The sequence below is a fragment of the Leguminivora glycinivorella genome, chromosome 10, assembly GCF_023078275.1.
Source record: "Leguminivora glycinivorella isolate SPB_JAAS2020 chromosome 10, LegGlyc_1.1, whole genome shotgun sequence".
Classification (NCBI taxonomy): Eukaryota; Metazoa; Arthropoda; class Insecta; order Lepidoptera; family Tortricidae; genus Leguminivora; species Leguminivora glycinivorella.
The window spans coordinates 9,602,826-9,627,346 of NC_062980.1; the positions used below are offsets into that span (position 1 = coordinate 9,602,826).

A 24,521-nucleotide genomic window follows, 5' to 3' on the forward strand; every position below is an offset into this window, starting at 1 on the left:
GTTCGACTATTTTACTAGCGTTTTAGTGTCTTGAAATATTTACTATGGTTTTCATTTACAATGTGTAATGATTATTTTCTATTCGATAATCTGAATCAGATACTTAATTAGGTACCTATGTCCAATACCTAGTCATAAGTCCAGTCAGTAACAAAGTCGAAAATAGCGGAAATAAAAAAGCAGCGGTGGATAAGTACGAGGTGCGGTCCAAAACTCTAAACTTTAAAACTCTTCTGCCATATTTTAACTTCTGATTAGCAGAAACGTCTGCAATCGATGCCACTAGGCTCTTCTGCCATATTTGTCGGGCCGAAGACACCGCACCTCGTAGGTGGATAGGAACATTCTCTGGTTCTTTCATTCTTATCGAGCTATTCGTGCACTAGAGTTGGCAATCGGATTAACGGTGTATTGAAACTTTTATTAAGATTTGGCTTGGCATCGTGTCAAACCTAGAGCAAGGTAAGTTTTTATAATATAGGTATTCATTTAACTTCTTTTTTCTTTGAAGGTGTTTTTAATATTTGTCGAACTTGAAGTGAAGAAAAACGATAGGTAGATACAAATTTGTCTGAGTGTAAGTATCTATCTGTTTAATGTTACTAACATTTATACAAAATTAGTTAAGGTACAGCGGGGCAAATCTCGACTGGGGGGCAATTGTAATTGATCCATTTTTTCCATTATTACACTATGATGTTGAGTTCTACATGTATCCACTGAACACGCCTATCATATATAACCGGTGGACACTCTATTTAATAATGCAAACATTGTAAGACATGGAAAAAATGGACCAGTTACAGTTGCCCCCCCAGTCGAGATTTGCCCCGCTGTACCTTAAACTATAACATTTTCTATTTATTTTCACTTATTACTTTTCGTATTTACACATAATAGTATGTGAGTCGTTTGAGCCACAAGTTAAATGAATGCTGTGGTCGAACTCTGTTAAAATATCCGATGGCTTTGCGGTTTTTCATTCCGATTTCAACTTATAGCTTAAGAGGATACTGTAGCGAAAATGCTAAAATGAAAAGGAGCCCCCCTTTCAACTTGGGAATTTTAGTGAAATATACAAGTGTTATTAACTAGATTTATCGAAAAAAAATTGTCCATTAAGAACAACTCAGTCAAAAGATATTTCCAAAAATCTTTTTTCTACTCCCGAACTGTTATTCGTCATTTACAGGGTCGTGCACATATCTTTAAAACCCTACATAAAGGTCTATTCCCCAAAGCCAGCCTCCGCCGGCTTTCCGCGCATGCGCGCAGTATCGAAAAAACTGAAAACGCATTGTTTGGCTCTGTAACCATGGCAACGCCTTATAACGACACTGCGCGCGTACGCGGGAAGGCTTTGGGCAGCCGAACTGACAGTGCAAACCTTTGCGTCAAAATACAGAAAACAGTGTGAATTTCACGAAAGTTATTCAAAAAAACTATTAAAAACTAAGTGCATGGTCGTAGAAAAAGTATTGTATGCAACGGTGTTTAACTGAGTCAAAAAATACTCGTGGCGTCTCAATAAGCCTCAAATTGTTACCCACGCCACTCGTCTTTTTTGACCTCCTTTAAACGCCTGTTGCATAAAATACTATAAAATCGAGGTTCCGCTCTCGACTCTTTCCTCCAAAACTTAATCAATCGGAACGAAATTTGAGAATCTGAATAACAATGAAATAATCTATGTCGGACCGTTTAGCTTTTTTGGTTAATTGTTACCAATCTTGAGTATCACACCTTTTTTTGCGCCACAATGAAAAAGGTCGTTTTTGAAATTTTTGATTGGCTCTAGAGTCTTTAAAAAGCAGAATATCAAAAAAATCAAAACGGTCCGACACAGATAAAAATAATAACAATCTGTGTTGAAAAAATCATTGCTCTATCTTCAATAACCGGGGAGGAAATAGTCGAGAGCGTTTGTATGGAGAATTGACCCCTACCGTATCGTCTTAAAGAGAAGTACAAATTAATTACTTTTAGATACGTTCAGTTTAGTTAGGTACTAAGCGATTATTAGGTTTTGCATCTGCAGTGGTTGAAAAAGGGAAATTAGCTCTCCAATGCAACTTTATTCGATTGCAAGATTATTTTCCTGTCTAAGTTAAATACGTAATTTATATTGTGTTGTCGATTTAATTATCCGGTCTAGATAGGATTTATTATTTATATCTACATATACTAAAATATACATCATTGGAATCGACTCAGCAACCGCGGCGGGTTTTAGAACCGCTTCTCGTCCTTTCACGTCACTCACAACATCATGGTTCTCATTTCTCCCAATAATAATTCAATTGAGTAAGGGCTTTTGGCGCCCTCTACAACTGATTAATTTTAATATAGGATGGTCACTTTTAGTTTCATACTACATGTATGTATGTCAGTTTTAAGTTACATATAGTATTGTGCCTACTTTAAAATAACACAAATTAAAACATTGTCATTTGAATACAATGTTCTTTGTACTTCTGTATGAGTAAGTATACTAGTAAAAGCTGTAGATATAGGGTATAGTTCTGCTAAAGCCTTTCATGAGGCCATAAACTACAGTCTCCGTCTCGCCACACCGTGTCAATACAGACGGTTACGCAGTACGCAGGGAAACAGGTAAATAAATCATTCGCATAAACAAAGTTTACCTGCAATGTAGATTGTCCTTTGGTTACACTTATGAAAGGAATTTCCTGGCATAAGGGTATTTGAATAAAACTCTAGGTGAAACGGACCGAGCTTGATCTGTAAAAAATTACCAAGAATTCATGAAATTCATAGTCTTGTAAGAGTTAGACCAAGCTAATGTGGCAGCGAATTTGATAGCCAAGGTTGTGAATTAGACCGTTTTCACATTATCCGATCCGATATCGGATGTCGGAAGGATTTCAATAGAAAAAATCCAAGATGGCGCCTGTAATGTATGGGATATCGGTCCGACATCCGATATCGGATCGGATAATGTGAAAACGGTCTTATTTAGGTAGTTTAAACGTTAAGTTCTATAAAATGACAAGGTTTCAATAACACTTTCAGAGTCTGTGTAGCGGTGCCAACTAAAATCGATTGACATGTAAAGGCGGGGTCGCTACTCTTGAGAAAGGTTCTCGAAATTGAACTTATTCGACTTAATACGTGAGTAACCCGCTTAAAATATTTTTAAATAAACTCGATTGACTCCAATGTGTTTTACTTATTTGTAGTTCACCGTGTTTTTTTTGTTTTCCGTTAAATTCGACACGTAGCTAGGTTTATTATCCTGTATATCACTGATAGCTAAATTTGAAAAAAAAAAAATTTCATCATTTTCATACATAATAAAAAAATTGTGTGAGAGACCCTTAAGAATAACATTCAAGTTAGTGTCAAGTGATTGACGGCACATGTCAAAACAAATAACATTAGGAATTGGTAAAGGTTGTCACACACGTGTTCAGTATTAATTATCTTTATTTTTTTAACTCGATAACCGTAAGAGTTAAGACGCTAGTTTCTTAGAGAAATTAATTGTATTTGATCTAAAGAACCTTCCCTTAAAGTTAACGGAATTCAATAAAAACAGGTTGTATATTTCAAAATTAACAATCGTCAAAAATTTTATCTGGATAAGGGTCGGACGTTTTTGTTTAAAGAAACGTCATTTTTGACACTGACAGTTCCTATCAATATCTAATCGAGATCTAGTTTTAGAAATTTCTTTATAGGTATAAAAATACTACAAGTTACATACGTTTCTTCTTTTCTAAGGTAAAGGAGTTGAAAGTTAGGTACTAGTTTTACTCTTCGTTCACATACATTTTCCTTAAAATCAAGCATCAGTGTTCCTATTCTGACTTCACAGCATGTACTATGTAAGCCGTATTAGTTAAACCAACGTGAAATAATTCGCTTTAGGTACTTTACAATGCTCTAAAGAAGGTATTACTCGATAGACGGACTGGGGTTGTTCTGTGAGCCGTGAAATTGAGTGTGTAAGCCCTTTTGCAGACATACAAGGCCATTGGTTGTTTAATTACGAATGATACAGACCTATTTGAATACAAAGACATCAGAATGATGTCAAATCAATTATAAAAATACAGTGTCAAATGATTCCGCTTTGAGATTGCATTTTTAGATAGAATTACAAGATAAATAATTACAATCCGCCTTATTTTTCCGCTCATCAAGATCTGCTGAAGCCACTAACATTTTTCTGAAAAAGGATATTGGTGAATAATGTCAACGAGGGAGCAAAAACGGCGGTATTCGATCATAAATCCTGAAATCCTTTGTTACATCGAGAAAATAAGTTTGCGTTCTAAAACAATCGCCCCGCACACGGAAGGAAAAATATTATGTAACATATGTTCACACGTACCGCTCCGTAAGCCGGCTAAGTGTCGCGACGCTTAAGTTAACCCTTTTAGTTGGAACAAAAGGGTTGTAAACAACCCACTCCCTGCCTCGCACTCAGCGTTTATTGCATAATGTTAATTTCAGAGCAAAATAATTTCACAATTGACGTGACAGCCTCGCGAATATTGCGCAAATTTGTTTGAAAACGGGAAGTTTGCGAAATACTTTACGGACTTCGCGCACGCACACTTCTTTGTTCGGAAAATTGGGTTTACTTTTTGGTTTCTCTTTCAATGAATTTTCGCACTTAATTAAACAAAAAGCTAAGCATTATGGTTTCGTTTCATGCCCCAAATGTATTTCGAGTTATTTTTACTCGCATTTTCCGACTTGAATGTTGAGGAGCGATATAATATGACGTTAATACATTTTAAAAGCATTTTTCCGTGCGGTAATCTTTTTACAGAGGGAGTCGCTTATCCAAACTCGGGGCTAGTATTAGTCAATTTACTCCCCTCGTTGTCTTAAATTAAGGAATATACTGCGTTTATTCTCTGTGGCCGAGGAAAATATAAAATGGATAAACGTGGAGGAGTGTGTAAAGGCCGGGAAGCGCAGTGTCGGGGTGAAATCTAATTTTTCCTCCTCTAATGCCTGCCCCGCCTCCCTCAAGGTTGAGTGAGCGCGAAAATTGTAACCTCACAACCGAGGATGAGATGGATTTTGCACGTCGAGCTAGAGTGAACACACACCTCGGCGGTATTTATTAGGTAGCCTTCTAGTTTTATTTTAAACTTAAGACGAGAATTGTACTTATTCGTTCTGATGACGAAATACAAGCAATAATAAATGAAGTGCTTTAAATTTAATTCCTTATCTGCCAAGCGCTTAGAAATAAATACTTAAATCACTTATAAAAACTTTTTCTCATTTTATTTTCAGGGTTTGACGGTTCGGACCGGTCAGTTACTTTTTTAATTTTTTTATTTATGGGATATTTATACTTTACCCATATAACCATAATCGGTCGCCGTTCCTACGCAAATCCTCCTATTTTGTGTACACACAGGTCTTCGGGTCTCAATGCTTAGTCGCAGTACGGTCGACGTTTAGTCGCGGCGACCCAAATGGGGACGATTGGTAACAGGCACAAATGGTCACAGAAGTGACAGAAGTGTGCACTACGCGTGCACACATTGTTACCGTTTGGCGACTACTTTCCCAAAATCATTCGTTCATTTCATTCTTTTCAAATGGCGACTGTCAGAGACGTCAAAGTAAAAAAGAAATAAAATCATTTGACATTAAAATGTAATGGCGTAAGAATTTGTTAAAGATAAATATTGTTTGCATTTGTAATATAATGTGGGCTAATTACCATGGCCAATTAAATTGCTCGAGTGATTTCATAAAATAAGTCTAAATTTATCAACGCGCCATTAATTTACCTCAGTTTAACCAGTAATAATATTATTGACTACTCGGTGTTTGCGTGTTATGTATATTGATTGGTGAAGTTTTAGTGCTCTGGTGCATATACTATACTGAAATAATAAAAATAATGCCTAGAAAACCAATAAAGTTGTTAAAGTATGGATTAAGACGGTAATATTCCATGTAAAAAACAGTCGCCAAACGGTCACCAAACGGTCAACAAACGGTCGCAAAATGGTCGCAGCGTACACGTGTGACCGAAAGCAGAATGGCTTCTTGTATTCATTTTTTCAGGTATCCTCAAACTTTATAAACAATTAAATATGCCGTCGTACTCAGTTGCCCTCACTAAAGAAGATTAAAAAAAATTGTAACGTGCGTACCGAGCTGCTGGGTTGTAAAGGATCGGGGATCATATTATTATGGTCTTCTATAGAGCAACTAGTATTGTGCGGCATTTCACAATTGACACTTGTTGAAGTAGTCTTCATTAATATTACTATCAACATTCATTTCAGCGATCTGTACTTCTTTTGTCAAGATTTTTGTATAGATAAGTGTCTACAAATTTGTAATGTTAAAGAGACATAAATAAAACGTAGTAGAGTAAATAATGTGTTTTTTTTGTAACCCAAACAAAATACTTGTAGATACGAGTGCGGAAAAGAGGAAAATCGATACGAGTAGCAATAAATTAATACACGAACGAAGGGAGCGTTTTAAATCGACACGAGTTGTGAATGTCCTTTTCGCACGTGTATCGTACGACGATTTTCAGTACCTAAATCTAAGCTAAGAGTTTCGACCAGACAAGAAATGAATCATTGCTTGATTTGCTCGCACTACTGCGTTAAAAAAAGCAGCATCTGTACTGAAAAAAACTATCATTGCGCAACAGAAATTCTATTAATATCACAGTAAATACTCTATTTCATTTGATTCCTACTTTTATTGTGTAAAGCAACACTACACTTCATTTTTATCAATAAGAATTAAAAATTATATATTTAATACATTAAGTAACTATAAAGTGCTTATCTATTTGTATTATCATTCTGCACTTTTCTTAACTTTCCCACATTTCTATAAATGGTCGTCGTCGTTTATTATTATTTAATTCGCTCATATTTAAATGATTCAAAGCAACCAGTCCACAACTTCACAAGACAGTTTGAGAAACCTTCGTATTTCAGATTGTCATTTGCGGATACAGTGGTTTAGGAGCAGTTCGGTAATCAGACCTACACATGTGTGTACAAATTCTGTCAATGTCACTGTCAGAAACCGTTCTGACAGTGACAATGACAGCCACAAATTCGTCCACATGTTGTTACGGTTATGTGTGCAAACGTCGACTAATAAAGTGTCGTTAAAAGTCATTCTGACAGTGACATTGACAGCCACAAATTCGTACACATTTTGTTACCGTAACGAGTGCACACGACGACTACATTTTGTTATTGTATCAATACGGTCGCATTGTTTGCACGCCGTTACCACGCGTTATGTCACATTTGACAGTAGTTTGTACTTAGCTAACAAGCGCCACGTCCACGTGTGATTTTAATTAACACTTGCTTTGAATTCGGACTGTAATAATGCCTTCTATGTGACTTCGGCTAGATACTGGACTTCGGCTAGATAGTAGGCTTTACCAAACAAACAGCTCCCAAGTAACATTTTAGTGCTATAATTTTGGTTTTCGACGCTAAAAGCTACTATAGATGTCGTATAAAGGTTTTCGGCGTGACCGCCTGTCGTATAAAAGCCTCCAGTAACACCTTTTAGCTCTATAAGCTTATACCGCTAAAAGGTGTTATTAGGAGTGATGTAAACGTTTATATCACTGTTTTATAGAGCCGCTATAGGCCTGGTCTATAACAGGATCAAATATGACTACTATAGGGCTATATTATTGTAAAATAGTGTTAGGAATCACTGCTATGCAATCAATTTGCGCTATTAAGGTTCCCGACAAGCCGCTATAGTTGTTGTGTTATACGGCTAAAAGGTGTTATTAGGAAGTGATGTAAACGTTTATATCACCATTTTATAGAGCCGCTATAGGCCTGGTCTATAACAGGATCAAATAACCTACTAAAGAACTTCTTATGCGCACTGCCAAGGAGTGGAATTCCTTGCCGGCGGCTATATTTCCGAGCTCATATAACCCGGCAACCTTCAAATCAAGAGTGAACAGGCATCTTCTGGGCGAGCTCACTCCATCGTAGGCCACGTCTTTGCCTTTGGCTAGTCTGTGGTCAAGAGTAAGCCCATTTATAATAAAAAAAAAAAAAGAAGAGCAATATTATTGTATAATAGTATTAGGAATCACTGTTATGCTATCAATTTGCGCTATTAAGGTTCCCAACAAGCCGCTTATAGTATTTTTAGTAGTTGTGTTTTAACAGATTTAAAACCTAACTATAGTAACTATAGCACTATTTTGGGATATAGTGGCTTTGGAAAACACTGCTATAGTATTTAACACTGTAGATAGTGATATGAATACCATTATAGAGCTATTTTGCTGTATAATGAAGTTTTCAGGATACGTTTATATAGCTTTGAAAAGCGTTAATAGTCGTTTTCTAATGCCTTTTATATCTCATCGCCGTATACGCCACAATGACTCTTTTATATCACAGAACTGTTGAATAATGGTTTCGGTATCTCTTTTAAAACACAATAGCGTTATAGCTGAGTTTACTATATGTTTTATAAACCAAATCAGATATATAAGAGTAGAAAAAGATTACTTTTAACATACATACATACATACAATCACGCCTGTATCCCATAAAGGGGTAGGCAGAGCACATGAAACTACTAAAGCTTCAGGGCCACTCTTGGCAAATAAGGGGTTAAAAGAAAACGAAACTGTGGCATTGCAGTGACAGGTTGCCAGCCTCTCGCCCACACCACAATTTAACCCACTTACTTAGATTACTTTTAAATGATAATTTTTACCTTAAAAGGCTGCTTTATGGTGTTTATTTATACATCGTAATTATGAAATCAGGCCAAAGATGCGGTATCTGGTTCCGTACAGTGTTTTTCTAGAAATTAACTTTAAAAATACACATAGCGACCAATTGTAGTTTAGATTTGTCATACTAAAAAGAAAACAACATTTATTGATACTGTTTATGCTTTCTATAGTAAAACATTGAAAACAAGTATTGTTTTCTATATAAAGAACTTATAAGTTAAACTGGATCATAGTTAAATTCTCATGCAACCCTAATGGAATCCACGATGGCGGGCTTATGGCAGTGAATGCGTATGATAAGTGATATAGTCGAACTATAAAAGCGTATGTTTTACTTCTTGGATCCATAGTAGAAACTATGGTGCCAATAATTTTATATTGTATTAAATTATATTTATTTATTTTATTCAAAACATGTATAAATCGACGGCGCATTTAAAATACTCCATTAAACTAATATTCTTTTAACGGTAAAATTTCCATCGCATACCTTTTTGCAGTAATGATGGAAGTATACGAAATCCAAATTATGTTAATTGACACTAAACTTCATAAGTTCACACGCCACTTTTCATTAAGTTCCTCGTTTAGAACACTTTTTGTTAAGTATTACACACATTAAATATTTTAGAAATTTCGCATTAAAAGGGACGGCAACTGCTATTATAGAACAAAATAACCTGTATAACGGAATCTCAAATGCTACTATAGCATAAATTGATACTATAATAGCGTTACTGTGTCCTCTATGTCAACAAATTAGCACAATAGTCATCATTACATCACCATAAACGACCTTAAACGTCACGGATGATACTGCTATAGGCCTATTATATCACTAAATGGCTGCATAATTGCGCCAAATCGGCTCTACAGTACCAATATAGACTATTTATAGGACCATTTAGTGTGATTTAATTTGGTGTCCTCGACCACTATAGGACCAGAAATTGTTACTTGAGAGGAACTATAATAAGCACACAAAATTTCATCCCCATCGGTTCAGCCGTTTAGGAGGAGGAGGTAACAAACACACAAGCATGTCAATGATATTTAACAAATTCCTTATTCAATACGAATACTTCGATAAATGTTTATAGAACTATATTAATAAAATATAAATATATTATACAATACCAAGAAAACATTTTTTCACGATTAAATTCAATTTATGACCCATTTTATTACAATATTTATTTATACCCACCCATTAGGGTAGAAAAGGTAAATATCGGGTAGATTGGGTAAATACCCGGTAAATACCCGATATCTACCCCGGGTATTTTCCCGCCGCCCATCTCTAGGTTCGACAGTTTAAGTTGCTTCGAGAACTGTCGAGTGTTTCGTTATTGGTTTTAAGTCTTTTATTGGTTTAGGAGTTTTCGATCATTACTGATCTAAAAGGAAATATTTACTCTTAAAAGAAAATCAGATACGAGCCGAAACTATTTTACTCGGGCGTCCTAATGACACGAGTGCAAGTAGAGCGTGTATTGAGGGGTCAAAAGGCACGTCCAATCATTGATTTCCCCGTCCCGTCTGGCCGACGTGCCTAGCGGTAAATAATTAGTTTCACTACTATGTTGTCTGTGTTTGCAGTGTATCGCTAGATTCGTTAGGCATAAACTGATTACGCTGTATACTTACTGTCAATACTATAAACATTATTTTAGGTATTTAGATTATTCGGTGCCTTAAGGAAATTTTCCACACTAGTAGCGCCGTAAATGGGGTTCTCTTCAATCTACCTACCAAAAGACCTATTCAAAAGAAACCCTGTCTCTGTTTTTCGTTATGCTTAAGCAACTAAAGCGATTAAAATGAAATTTGGTATTAACATTTTTATCAGTGAAATCATAACTTTCACCTTATCAGGGAGTAAATTTTACTAGTGGGTTGTTTCCTCTAAACTATTTGCCTAGTTCTTTTAGAAATTGTATAATTACATTATGGTTTTCTATTTACAGGCACTTTTCTGCGGTTATACTGGTTTTAAGGTGAGTGTTCGAGTTTTTTAAAGGCAAACATTATATAAATTAAAAATATAAAATGTACAATTCTATTCCTTGATAGTCGTAGATGACGCAAAATGACCAAAAAAAAAATAGACTTTTGTACCCTGAAGTTCGGATGATTACTTCGAAACCTAAACAGCGAGTACATTACTCATGATGGCTTTTCTTTCACATTTTTGTGACCAACACCAAACCTCAAAGGAAACGGCGGCATGACTTTGACGGTTTTAGAAAAAATTGGCCAAATATAGCCATAGTCCGAAGCGCGTGGTAGGAGGGAGAGGCATTTCCTCAGCTTTTGGGCACAACACAACAGGCTTACAAATGGGAAATAATGGGAAAAGGGCAAGGGAATGATGATGACAACAGGCTTACAAATAATAATAATTTTTCGCGATGAAATTTTTATTATAACCCAAAATATGTTACGACTAATTAACCAAGCCTATCGCATAATTAACACCCAATCCGGGTCCAGCAGGTTGACCGAATTCAATTTGTGGTCTCCTTGAATTTATTCAGTTTAATTATTTTTCCATTAAGCGGATTCCGCTGCGGTCATTAACTAGTGGCTTATGAAAAAGTTGAAAAGTAATCCGTAGCTCGGATTAAATTTATTTATTTTACAAGTTAAAACGATAGAAAATGTGTTTCTTTAATGGTAAAGTTGTATTTGTTTTCTTTACTTTTGGTTAAACTAACAAATTCGAAAACTTTTCTGGTGTGAAAAAGGAAATATGATGAATAAATCTGTTGAGTCTAAATAACCGCGATTCTACGAAATTGTATCAAAATATTTAGTTATTCTGTCAACGGATCAATGTACCTACGGATCACGGATTTTCACATTGTTATATTTAGCCTGCTGAAAAAACTACAAATTCAAAATAAAATTCGCGACCTTTTCTAGTGGCAAATCATTTTGACAAGATATATTCTTTCTATTATATTTCGTTCTCAAGAAGGTTTCTTTACATCAAGACAACCCTCTTATTGTACTTACTGCGTACACTGAGAGAAAATACAACCAGTTTTCATGTTCGTTCAACAAGTTTTTTGGTTAAAATAGCGCCTACGTGCTCTTTGGTTCAAACAACAAGCTACTTGTCATTTGAATCGGCAATATATTTGAATCAACAAGTCGATTTTATAAAAACAACCTGACACATATTGTTTTAAACATACGTTTGGCTGATTCAAACGGATAAACCGCAACAAGTCGAACTTGTTAAATTCACAATGCAAATTTCTCTCAGTGTAGTAGGTACAGTAGGTAGTAGTTTATTGATAAAGTTGCGGAAGGACGCATCTGTTCTAATCAATCTAATCATACTTAAAACTTTTGGGTCTTGATCAATAGTTGGTTGTTAGTGGATTATTATTGTAAACTTGACAATTTACTGGTAGTTATAGTTAGTATTTCATAGTGTGTTGAACGTAATTTAAAGATTTATGATAACACATAAGCAACAAACATGCCGCGGGTGCTGCCTCTGCGTGTGTTCCATGATACGGACAAGGGCAACATCCGCTCGGTGTACCCCTTACATTTCATTAAAGTGTCAAAAGGGCCTCTACGCGTTGGCTTCGGCCCCGCGCACGCCTCCCAAAAGTTAGGAACACCATTTGTCCGTAATGGGAAAGACAAGCAAACAATATAAATAAAAAGATTGTTTTATAATAATCTACAGTCAAATTCATAAACTCTGCCTTTAAGTCTATTAAAATTACATCCTACACTTAAACAAATATTCTAACAAAACAAACTTCATTAAGACTTAAACAGCACTTTCTATTCCGGCTCTAAGTCTACTGCAAACATAAAACGAATCTACATTTATAATACCCTATAGACAATGTTCGTTAGATAAATTGATCTAGGCAGGTACTTTCGGCACGCGATCGACCCGCCTGAAGTCAAGTGTACTGTGATCGATGGCTGTTAGGGACATGGGTAGGCTGCCGTGCCAAAAAGGCTTATAAATATAGTTGACGTACTGTTTTTGTGTTTTATTTACTTCAGTCGTTTCGAACGTTTACCTCCCATTATATTTTAGTGCAATCGATGTCCGTGAAACGAATGGAATAGGATAGATATTGTGGTAGAAATGTTCTTGTTACGATACTAAACCGGTAATTGACTTTTTCTTCCTCCGTTAGTCTTATGTTCCTCATGTAACATTGCATTGATTAAATTTAATAAAGCACGAGAATTGTAGCGATAATACTTAGGAGCAAATTCCTATTTATAAGTACATACCTATGCATCTCGTTATGTAGTCTCAAATAGATGACGGCTCAATTGCCAAATAGGTCAATACATTGGGGTTATCTATGCAAATACGTCTATGGTAATAATGTTGTGTTACGATTTACAATATATTTGGCTACTGTAGCAATTTCTATATATAACAAAATTAAAATTTTGAAAAAACTCCCGACCGCGACATAGTAGACCGATTTTCATGATAGGTACATGGCTAAGAACACTCCCGATTAACTCAGCTTTCAGACAAAAAAAAACTAAATCTAAATCGGTCGGTCGGTTGTTCGGGAGCTACGATGCTACAGACAGACACACACACACACACACACACACACACAGACAGACAGACAGACAGACAAACTTATAGACAGACAGTCGTTTTTGCTTCACACACACACACACTGCACACAACAACACTAAGACACGTCAAACTTATAACATACCTAAGTATCGTCTTTTGCTTCTGGGAACATAGATATCCTTGAGCTGCAATTGCGTAAGACATCGTTCCAGCTCATTCCGACGTAATTACAAATTTCATGTTCTGCTGCAAACAACAAATCAGGCCCCGTAGCCGAATGGCATTTCTCCGACGCCAACAAAGCGATATCGCTTGAGCTCTGCGCGCCAATACGCAAGCGCGATAGAGATCGTTCTACTAGCGCTTCGTTTCGATGAATTACGAAATTGTGCCATTCTGCTAGCAACAACTAATCTGAGCAGAAATTACAGGATACAAGTTTAATTTCCCTCTAACAGTGAGATTCCAAGTATAATATGAATAAGTAAGGGATGTTTTTGATACTCGCAAAATGATATCCCGCGGCAGTTTCGGAGAGAGTCCAATTAAGTGTCTGTGATACGTTTGCATGGCGTAATTTCATTTTGCGTCTGCAGCTGGTTAAGGCGATCAAAAGAAACGAAATGGCTGTTTTGGAAAGTACATTAAATTTACTATTCATTTTAAGTAGTTATTGATGTTTTATTAAAGTGCTTACTTAGTTTTAAAGTTGTTTTTAATTTTGAATTCATATATTAATCGATCTTGAAATAACATTAAGCTCTTTAGCGATAAGACCGCCTGTTGTTTACCTTTGTTCGTGTTTCTTCCTTGTTTTGTATTGTTGTATTTTATCAAGGTGTGCAATAAAGTATTGTATTGTATTGTATTGCATTTTTTTACCTACTCATACCATCATTGACAATTCATTTTAAAATAAACATAATATATATACTACTGGAATATCTACGTAGGTATGTTGACGTATGTGGTAGTATGTATGTTATGTATATTATTATGTATACTGGTTACACTCGACTTATATAGACCGTGATTACCATTTTGTTTTGTATCAAGCTTCCGTTATTTCGACGCAGTTACCTACATACTAGTGGCGGAGAGTCGATACAACTCGATTCCCAACGGGTTCCCCAAAAATTCTCTAGTATCTGTAGAAGTCCATACAAAACAGATTCCGAAAACCCCTCCGGCTTTACAAACAAAAATGTTCACGCCCCGCCACTGTTACATACTTTTCAGTACAGATGGTGTTTTTTTTACGCACTAGTGCGAGAAGTGGTTCATTATATGCCTGGTCGAAACTTCGGATTGCCATCTGGCCCCGTAGCCGAATGGCTTCGGCCGCTGGCTCTGTCGCGCCAATTGCAAGCGCGATAGAGATAGATATCTACTAGCGCTTCTTTCGTGAGCGTTTCGTGAGCGAATTCGGCTAGCCACCCTGTACTGAAAAACGTTGTACGATACACGTGCGAAAAGGAAATTTGTAACTCGTGTCGATTTAAAACACTCCCTTCGGTCGTGTTTTAATCTATCGCCACGAGTGGTGGCGACGATTAAAACCGAACGAGTTTCGAACTTCCTTTTTTACGCACTTGTATCGTAATGTACTATTATAGTATATGTAAATACTGCCGAAGCAAGTAATAAGTCATAGCCACAGGTAACTCAATACCTTAACGATAAAATACTGTTTTGATTATTTGGCGTGTTTTTTATTTTCATGAATAAGTTTAGATACAGATAGATATGTTACAAGATAATAAATTGATAACTGTAAGTCCAAGACATTTCCACTAAAATTAAAAGGCTGAAATGGAAATGGGCTGGCCATATCATCCGGGGGACAGACAAGTGGAGCAAGCGAGTCACCCAATGGTACCCAAGAGAGGGAAAAAGAAAGAAAAATACTATAATGAGATGGGAAGATGACATCGCGCAGGTTGGAGGAGGCCTTTGCCGAAGGGCAAGCAGGCAAAGAATACAAAAGATGGGAGATAATAGAGATGTAATGTAATCATGTAATGTACTTTGCTTCTGCAAATATATGCTATTTTATTTTTATTTCATTAACGGTAAAACAAAAGTTCACATATTGAATGCCAATTCACTAGATCGTTCAATTTGTATTTTGTCGCCTGACAAATAGCATGAAGTTCGTACAGCTATTAACAGATAACAGATTAGGCCCGTAGAACTAACTGGGAACATGTTTCGAAGTCTGCAATCCATCAATCATCGGCAGGTGCCCTACCTGCGCCACTACGTATGATTGATCGAAAAACACCGCGCCATAGCCTAAAAGTCGTATATACATTCAGAGGTTACAACACCCAGATTTTTTTGGTATTGTACGGTATTTGTACATGCTATGGTATCGAATGTTGTCGACATGTTTACTTTTTAAATATTCTCGCTTCGTCCACGCAATCATATGTTTACAATGAAGTTTCACACGCAATACGTCGGATTTGATGTTAACTTATTACAGTTGGCTTAGCGGCCAATATGATAGAAAATTCGTGAAAGGGTCGAGCAAATATGAATGGAGAATTCTAAATCCAATTCACCTATTAGGAGGTTAGCTCGGTCCCCGACTATTGAATGTAGATCGGGGTCACTTTTGACTGGGGGGTAATAACGAGCTTTGGAACAAAGCCACATGAAAGACAGAAGGTTCTTTGTTTGATCTTTGTACTGCGTTTTGATTTATTTTGTACCTAAATATGATTACGTAATATAAAATGTGAGAAAGGAAACCCTTGATATAATACGCAATAGGGAGATGGATTATATTTATATTAAGGGACAACTACTTACGGCCCGATTCTAACTTTAATTTACGTCAAATAGTAGATGTAGATATGATATGACTTTAATATCTATGTTGGTGTACTCGGTGTAGACGATTTGTTTGGCAAAAACGTCTTTTCGGACACCGACTTTTGATACTGACACATCGATATCATATCTCATGGACATACAATACAATACAATACAAATATTCTTTATTGTTCACCAATATAACAAGATTACATTAAAAAAAACACACACACACACACACATAACTTTAATTAAGTATGGTAGACAACAGGCGGTCTTATCGCTAAAGAGCGATCTCTTCCAGACAACCTTTGGGTAGTGGAGACAAGACACAAAAAACAACTGATTTGAGTAGGTGATGCAGTGAGTGATAGAAAACGTCAAATAATCTTAATACTAATAAACATACATAAATAGGAATTAAAATAAACCTAAATATACCTCACATCTTATTCACAACAGACAATGTTCGAATACGGCAGTTAGTCATTTGAGTCACTCTAATATCATATGTTTCGAATGAGCAATTCTTTTAAAGATCTATGTTAAAATTCTTCACAATAAAGTGAATAGCTATAGGGCTATGGACATTTTTAATGCATCGTTTTATAGAGCGCAGTGTCACGCCTCGTTTACGAGGTAATAAGGCCCCCGCCGTCTTGCCTTGTTAGCGCGGCTTGTTCTTATTTTCAACTGCCATTGCGCAGGCCGCCATTCATAATATAATTAAAGCTGAGTGCTTCCTCAAATAAACTCCAATGTTCTTTAGAGTAAACACAGATTCATTTTTACTCACCCTTGTGGCATGTCCCCTCAAACGCCTTGTCTCATACAATAGGCTAGTTTCCTACTAGCCAAATCAGCTTCCATTTAAGAACTGTCAAAATTATTTGCTAATATGGAATTACTATGAAATCCTGAGGAGTGAGGTCACAGTCAATTCATTTACTTTATATCTTTCTCTTTGACTTATTAAATATAAATTATGTTTACACAGAACTATACTGTTCATATTTTCCTTCTAATTATGTGGTGCTTTATTTCGTGCACTGCAAACAATATTTTATTTTAAGTATAGGAAACTAGCCTATTCAAAGAGTTTGAACTGTAGTAAAAAATTAAAAGGTTTATTACTTTAGTAAAATCGCCGCCAATATAAATTGTCAACAATGTAAACATATAATTCTATGAAATATCAATATTCTAGAACAATTTTATTATTTTAAAGGCTGAGGATCATAATATGATATAGTTAAATTGATTAAATAACAGGCCTGGATTTAGCCAGTATCTGATGAGTTAGAATGGAAATTAAACATATTTTGACTACAGGGTTTGTATACATTTTTCACAAATTGTATTGACGGCGACTTTAGCAAATTTTTGAAAACGGTGTTCATTTTTAATCAGAACATGTCTAATAAATGCCCAACAATTGTATTATTATTCAACATTCGACCCAAACGTAAGGTTTACACTTTACCTAATTTTCCCTCAATAGAAGAGAAATTCTGTTACCAAACTGGATTAAATTCAATGCTCCGTTCGTTTTCCCCGCAGTTATAATTTGATGTGAGGACAAGAGAGAAATCCATAAAATCTAATGGGAAAATTCCACGACTCGATGAGGCTTTTACAATTTATGTTAGTATCTTAAGCGAGTCTTACTGCCTGTTTAAACGTTTATTGCATTAGTGAAGAAAATCTTTAGTGATCCTATTACTTTTTACTTTTTTAGTATTGTCCATGTTTTACACTACTATTTCTTATTATAAATATGTATGGTCACACATGGCCCTCTATTTAGTTATTTAATGTACGAGTATGAATTCAGTCAGCCATCTCTCATCTCGAGAGGATGGATGAGGATCGGAATGTAAAAAGAGCATACCTGGGTCGCCAACCAGGAGGACGACCTGCCGGACGCCCCATATTATGGTGCAGGCGGATCTATGCGAACTCCAAGTCAAGAATTGGCGAGAGGTAGCGCAGGACCGAGAAAAGTGGCAATGTCTTGTATCGGAGGCCAAGTCTCATTTTGGGGCACTGGGCCAACGGAGTAAGTAAGTATGAATTCAGTCGCCAGTAAATTGCCCCCTGTACCTCTCTTATTCGATTTTAGTTTTTGCTTTAATAAGACACCCACGTTAAAATTCTGGCAGACAATAACATTATCCAATACACGTACGTGAGCAGACATGAGGATAATAAACCACTTGTTTTAACGATCCACGCATACTTCATTTGTGTTGTTTTATACCTGTTTTAATGTTACGCAAAGAAAATTACCAAACGACGTCGAATACAATTTTACGGTGTCGTAAAATTTGCGAGTTGATGGAGGCACGGAGCTCAGGCTTTATTCGACATGTATTAACTGTCAAATCTAGCATTATTTTATAATCAACTGTTGCTATTATCATAATATTCATAATGTTCATTCGATCAAGAACTGTAAAACGAACAATAATGACACAAACATGACTTAATCAAGTTTTTTGCTTCAATTCGGTTTATAATATATAATTATAAGTCGGTTGTCACATTTTGTCACCTAACTGTAGATCGCTAATGTTTACTTTTAGCTTTAATGTCTACTACACTTCGCCAAGTCTAGCAATTCGACAAGTCTCGATTTTTCTAACATCATCGGAAAATCAACGAGAGAGACTGAAATCTTCTTGAGGCTGAGACGTAGGATTAGAACCGGCGTAGCTTTAATTATTTTTATCATTACCACGAAACGTCAGTTTCCACCCTGTCGAATAAAGCCCCAGTACATCAAACTTGTCAAACATGCCGGTCGCGTAGATTTAATGGGGAATGTGATAATGAAAGATGGCGGCGGCGTGTTGGGTGCTCCGCTACGACCGAATGATGAGTTACCGACAATAACAACACGCAATATGTATGGAAATGTACAGTCAACAATAATAACCTTAGCACCTTTTGTAACAGTCAAAAGGTGACCTACCTACCCTAGCCTATACTCTACTATAAGCACCCCATATATTTAACAACCCTAGCACCCATTAAGCTTAAGAACTACCCCTAAATTTAATCTCAAATTTATTTTGTTTGTTTTTGTTCTGCATTTAAAACGTTTGGCCATAAGAAAAATAATAAAATGTGATCGTTTAGTAAAGGTAGGACGCCTAAGCTGTACGAAGTAACCACAAATCCTTTTCTCAAGTGTAGGAAGTTTCAACACACTAGATATTTCCCTACTTTTACAAATTCTACCCTCAACATGATAATAGTTTCCGCTATTCTGATATTCCCTATAGATGAGTACCGATACATAATTTATTTTATAGAGCAATTACAACCAACATGTTCATTCAATTTTCATAGTCAAATATACACTTTATGAAGTAGAAAGAAATAAAATACAATAATTAAGGTGAAAATTTCAATTTATTAGTCAAATTTTTAGGAATTTTATTTTTAAAGGTGTTTTATCCCCAACGCGTCCTAGTACGAATTACAATACATAGTCGGTAATACATACTAAGCTGTGACCATCAACGTAGAGCTATTTACCAATTCAATTCTTTCTTCGAATTGAATATGAAATTGGAATTCTATTTCAATTATTTCTATTTTATATTGAATCAGTGAACATACATCTTCAATATTGATACTATTCAAGATAATTTAAAGGAAAACACTGCAATTCAAGAATTCCAAGAACCCCTTGTTTTATTTTGTATTTAGGGCTTTATTTAGGCAAATACCCCTGGTTTGCGCATGAGGTAAGGTCGCCTATTCTGTCATCTAAAATGCCAGGCCTTGGATCCTTTCTTAGAATCATCTTTTCTGGAATGTGAACCTATCAACCGGTTCTCTTAAAAATTTTGAACCATATAAACCATAGAACCCCAGACTCTCCTCCAACATATCGACAAATGAAAATTACAATCACTATATTTGAACAAGAAAATTCCATTTAATGGCCATCATTGTATGTGGTAAGCTTGTACGCATTGCTATACAAAACTTGCCTCAACTGTCACGTTACGCTTAGCTGATATACTCAAGCCTGGACCTCCTGCCCAAACAAGCATCATAACTTCAATGCCAAGTAGCAAGAGAAAAGACCTGAGTCTCTTTAATTTATCAAAAACAAATCCGAAATAAAAATATTTAATTCAAACTGGCATTCCCGACAGAACCTAGTCCCTAAGCTCTTTAACTTTATTGACAAAAGAAGTAAGAATTGTACCAGGAATTATTCAATCAAAATAACAAAAAATAATTTTAAAACCAAACTGAAATATCTTCTTGTCCCATTATTTTTATTCTCAAAACCCAGCTATCCCATAATTAAATCTCCAAAAATATAGTCCCCATTAGCAGCTCATTCTAAAGATATAATAAAATAATAAAAATATAATATCACAATATTATCAAATATCCAGAAATAAAATAATCTTTTATTTCTGAAAAATAAATAAAATATAAATTGCTTCAGTATTTTCTGAAGTTGGTTGGAACCTTAGTTCACTTAAAAGCAAAAGCTTGTACAGATAAACATATAATTAACACATAAAATATCATTTAGTTTGCTTCAGGACCCCTTGGAATTAATGTAAGACCCTTGGATCTCAAACACAAAAGCATGCAGTTAAGCATTGTTCTTCTGAAGTTGTTTAGAACCTTAGTCCATTTAAAAGCAAAAGCTTGTATAAATAACCATATAATTAACATTGTAATAAGTTCTCATATAAAATAATTTAGTTTGCTTCAGCATTCATTAGAAATTAATGGAAGACCCTTGGATCTCATACACAGAAAATATGCAGATAAGCATTGTAATAAAATTATAATATAATATGCTCCAGAATTTCAGAGAATTATTTAAAATCTATAGATTATTCAAAGCGTATAATAAAAACCCTTAATAAATCAGTTATGTTTCAAAGTACCACGAAATAGTCATATAACAAAGCACAATAGAACATCATAATGAAATCACAAAGAAAAACAGTGATAAATATTAAAGAACTCACATGACTCCTTCTTATCTTTGGAGAGATCTCCCCGTGGCTGACTCGACCCGCGACTCGTTCCTGAATGTTCCCCCTGCGCCCCGTGTACTGGCTTATATAGCCCGCTCGGGTGCCGGCCCCGCCCGAACCTGCCACGCTAGCGTCCCCCCGGAGCCCCGACGACCCTGCTCGCTTGTATTACCATATATGGGCATCCGACGCGCACCCTCCAGCGCCGACGCGCTCATCTCGATCGTGATTGGCTGCGCACCATCGCCTGACGCCAAGTCGAGTTTCGACCTGTTTCCTAGAACTTTTGCTACCGATGTTTTGAATGATATTTCTATTTGGAATGAAAATAATATTATATTTATGCATGCATAGGTTTGTACGAAACGAGATTATCGGATCGTCACAATTGCCCCCAACATTTGTCACAGAGGAAAGGTTTCGTAACCCTTGACTCGGAGCACAAATGTTCCCACTCTAAATCAGATATTGTTATTTAACCCTTTGATGTAAATGTGGTGTATAAAGTGACCATTACTAGAAAGGAAACAAATTATCCGGCATGAAATTATAAACCCACAGAATTATGACCCATGAGTCCAATTGCTTTCAGACAGAATTTCCACCCTCCATGCGACACTTGGTTGTGAGGCAAGTGAGCCCTATGTAGCAAAGTCCTCGCGTTTCATCCGGAATCTACGACCGTAGCCATTGAGATTCCACCACCTACATTGCCCAGATGTCCAGAAACAACGAAAACCTCCTCATAAAGAATGGAAAAACCTTTGCGGTAACCTCCAACACTTTTTCCCAGTGGCAATAACTCCAGTCAATAACCCACACAGGACAACCGATTCCTTTCTTTCTTGGCTTGATGTAGTACTCTATTTCCAAGCAAGAAAGCTAGAAGTATTTTGAATTCATATATATTACGTTATGGCTCAAATGATTTCCACTCGATTTTGTTTTTTTTATTCGTGTGGAACCCAAACGAACTCTAGATTCCTTATCTGAGGTTAGCGTCAGGATAGATGGACACAAAGTAATTCAAACATGTGTTTTAATTCACATGCTTGACCACCCCACATCACGTAAGCTCAGGAGTCAGCCAAATGGTCAGTTAAGAATGTAGAAGACATCCTTAAAAGTATTTGAAAGTCTCGACCGAGTTACTGGTACTACAAATGGACAGGAAGGAACTCCTGGACAGCCTCAGCCTTGCTATTACATAAATAATAACTTTATTTTATTTTGTGGAAGTTATTATTATCATAATCCTACTTATGATGAAAAATTACTATAAAAATTATACATATCTGGATGTATATCGGCTGCAAAATGCCATACTAATCTACAATGCAATTGATTTCAAAAAAATCATTTCTATAGAAAGCTTTTCAGTTAAATAGCAATAACCAAAACTGTCTATCAGAGGCACACATTTCTCTCCAAAGGTAGGACCGCCACGTCACTGCAGTTCAAACACATGGTTCTTTTTTTTTTTCCACGTGCTTGCTGTGCAGCCCGGTACCCCGGATCCCCTAAGATAGGTTAAGCAAACTAAATCAAAACACTCCTTCTGCAAACCCACTCGTTCATAGAGAGTGTGACGGACGAATAGTGATAGCTTCTTGTAGAGTATTGTGTTATCAAAAAGAATTTACCTATAAAAGGTATGACCTTAACCTAACACCAGTATTCTCTTGATAACACATCTTTGTTCCCCTTTTCCCCGTTTGCAAATAACAATAACTGTTGTCAATATTTGATGATAAACAACTCTTAATAAACTCTCTCATACAAAATCATACATCAATTCTTTCATCCATCCTCTCTTACATCTACACATAACATACATCATCTGAGTCGTACACACATATCATACATGTTCCATTCAATCATCTTTTATTCTTCCTCACTCGCTCTTTCATACAGTTTAATACAAAGTTGCAAACAATCAAAATATTGACAGTAAAAAAAAGTTAATCCCATTTCCTTTTGAATAAAATATTTACTGCATTGTGCTTTATATTGAAAAAATCTACATAGTATACTATACTACAAAACATAACTTATAATTAAAGTTTACGCTTACGCTTAATGTTTAACGTAATTGGTTGAGACAAATTACGCTAAAAATAAATATAGTCAGAGCAACATTAGAATTAATTCCTGATAGTCATGAATAAACCCTTACACATACGAAACCATGACTTGTTGATCAACAAAAAGCCATAACCCCGCACATGCACTGGCCATCCACAACCACCAAAAACCAATCCCACATTACTCCAACCATAAAAGTTACGCCTTATATGCTCTAAAAATTACGCTTAATTATTTACGCTAAATTGCAATTAAATTTACGCAAAATGTATTTTAATTTACGCTAAATTAGTTACGCCAATTGCTTTAATCAAAATTACTACACGCTATGCCACTTAACTTAGGTATTCTAACTACAAAATGGTAACATGTTCATCTTACATTTGACCAGCCACAAATATCCTGAACCAAACGATTACCCACGTCTCATTCTTCATTATCCAGATCCTCTTCAAATGTTTTTGAACTTGTTTATTCTGCCGAAGTAGTAGATCCTACTGACTGCACAAATATGTTCTTGGAGGGCTTCAGGCGAAGACAGCCACTCCAATTCGTAGATTTTCTACTGCAACTGCTGGCCCGTACAACTACTGCTGTCCCGTACAACTGCTGCTGGCTCTGTAACTCAAAAGCTCGAAGCACGAAACGCGTCGAGTTAGCGTAAATACAAACAAAATATGAACTTTTGGATTATCCTTTATTTTTAGTTTCCCCAACACAAAATTGCAAAATTAATACTGTTACAGTTACACGATATTTATAGCTAGGTGGAGGGTAAAATGACGGCTTATAGACGGATGACCCCTATTTATAATCAGTTTTACTTGGGAATAGAAAAACATGACTAAATCTATGCTTGATAAACAAAATAATAAATTTTAGTGTAAGTAGCTAATTGGTTCATCAAACTAAGGTCTAATTAATAGGTTCTCGTACAACTTCGCACATAGTCATTACATTGTAGTTCATTGTTGCTAGGTCCTTGAATAAAATATTTCTATTCATTTCCCATCCACATGATAAGAAACATACTTTAAAGAACAATATTGTCATGTAACGATGCGTGAATAGATACTACTACGCTACCATAACTAGATATCCTCACACTAAACTTGCCCCCATGCACAGATCAATACAACAAGATGGCCCTTACAGGGCGACTCGCGGTCACCAAGCATACGACAAATCAGGTTTATAAAAGTTTGAACGCGTGCGACACCGATCAGTAGCGCCCAAGTATACGACCCGCTAA

At 36.0% G+C, this 24,521-nt stretch overlaps 1 protein-coding gene across 7 annotated transcripts in view; it reads left to right on the top strand.

The window, feature by feature from the left end:
• Positions 1-24,521, top strand: part of LOC125230634 (kazrin) — a 203,594-nt gene that overhangs the window by 31,543 nt on the left and 147,530 nt on the right. For all 7 annotated transcript variants that reach the window (XM_048135852.1, XM_048135854.1, XM_048135853.1 and 4 more), the window contains exon 2: positions 10,729-10,758. The gene's annotated coding sequence lies outside the window, so the exon portion shown is untranslated. The remainder of the gene's footprint in view (positions 1-10,728; positions 10,759-24,521) is intronic.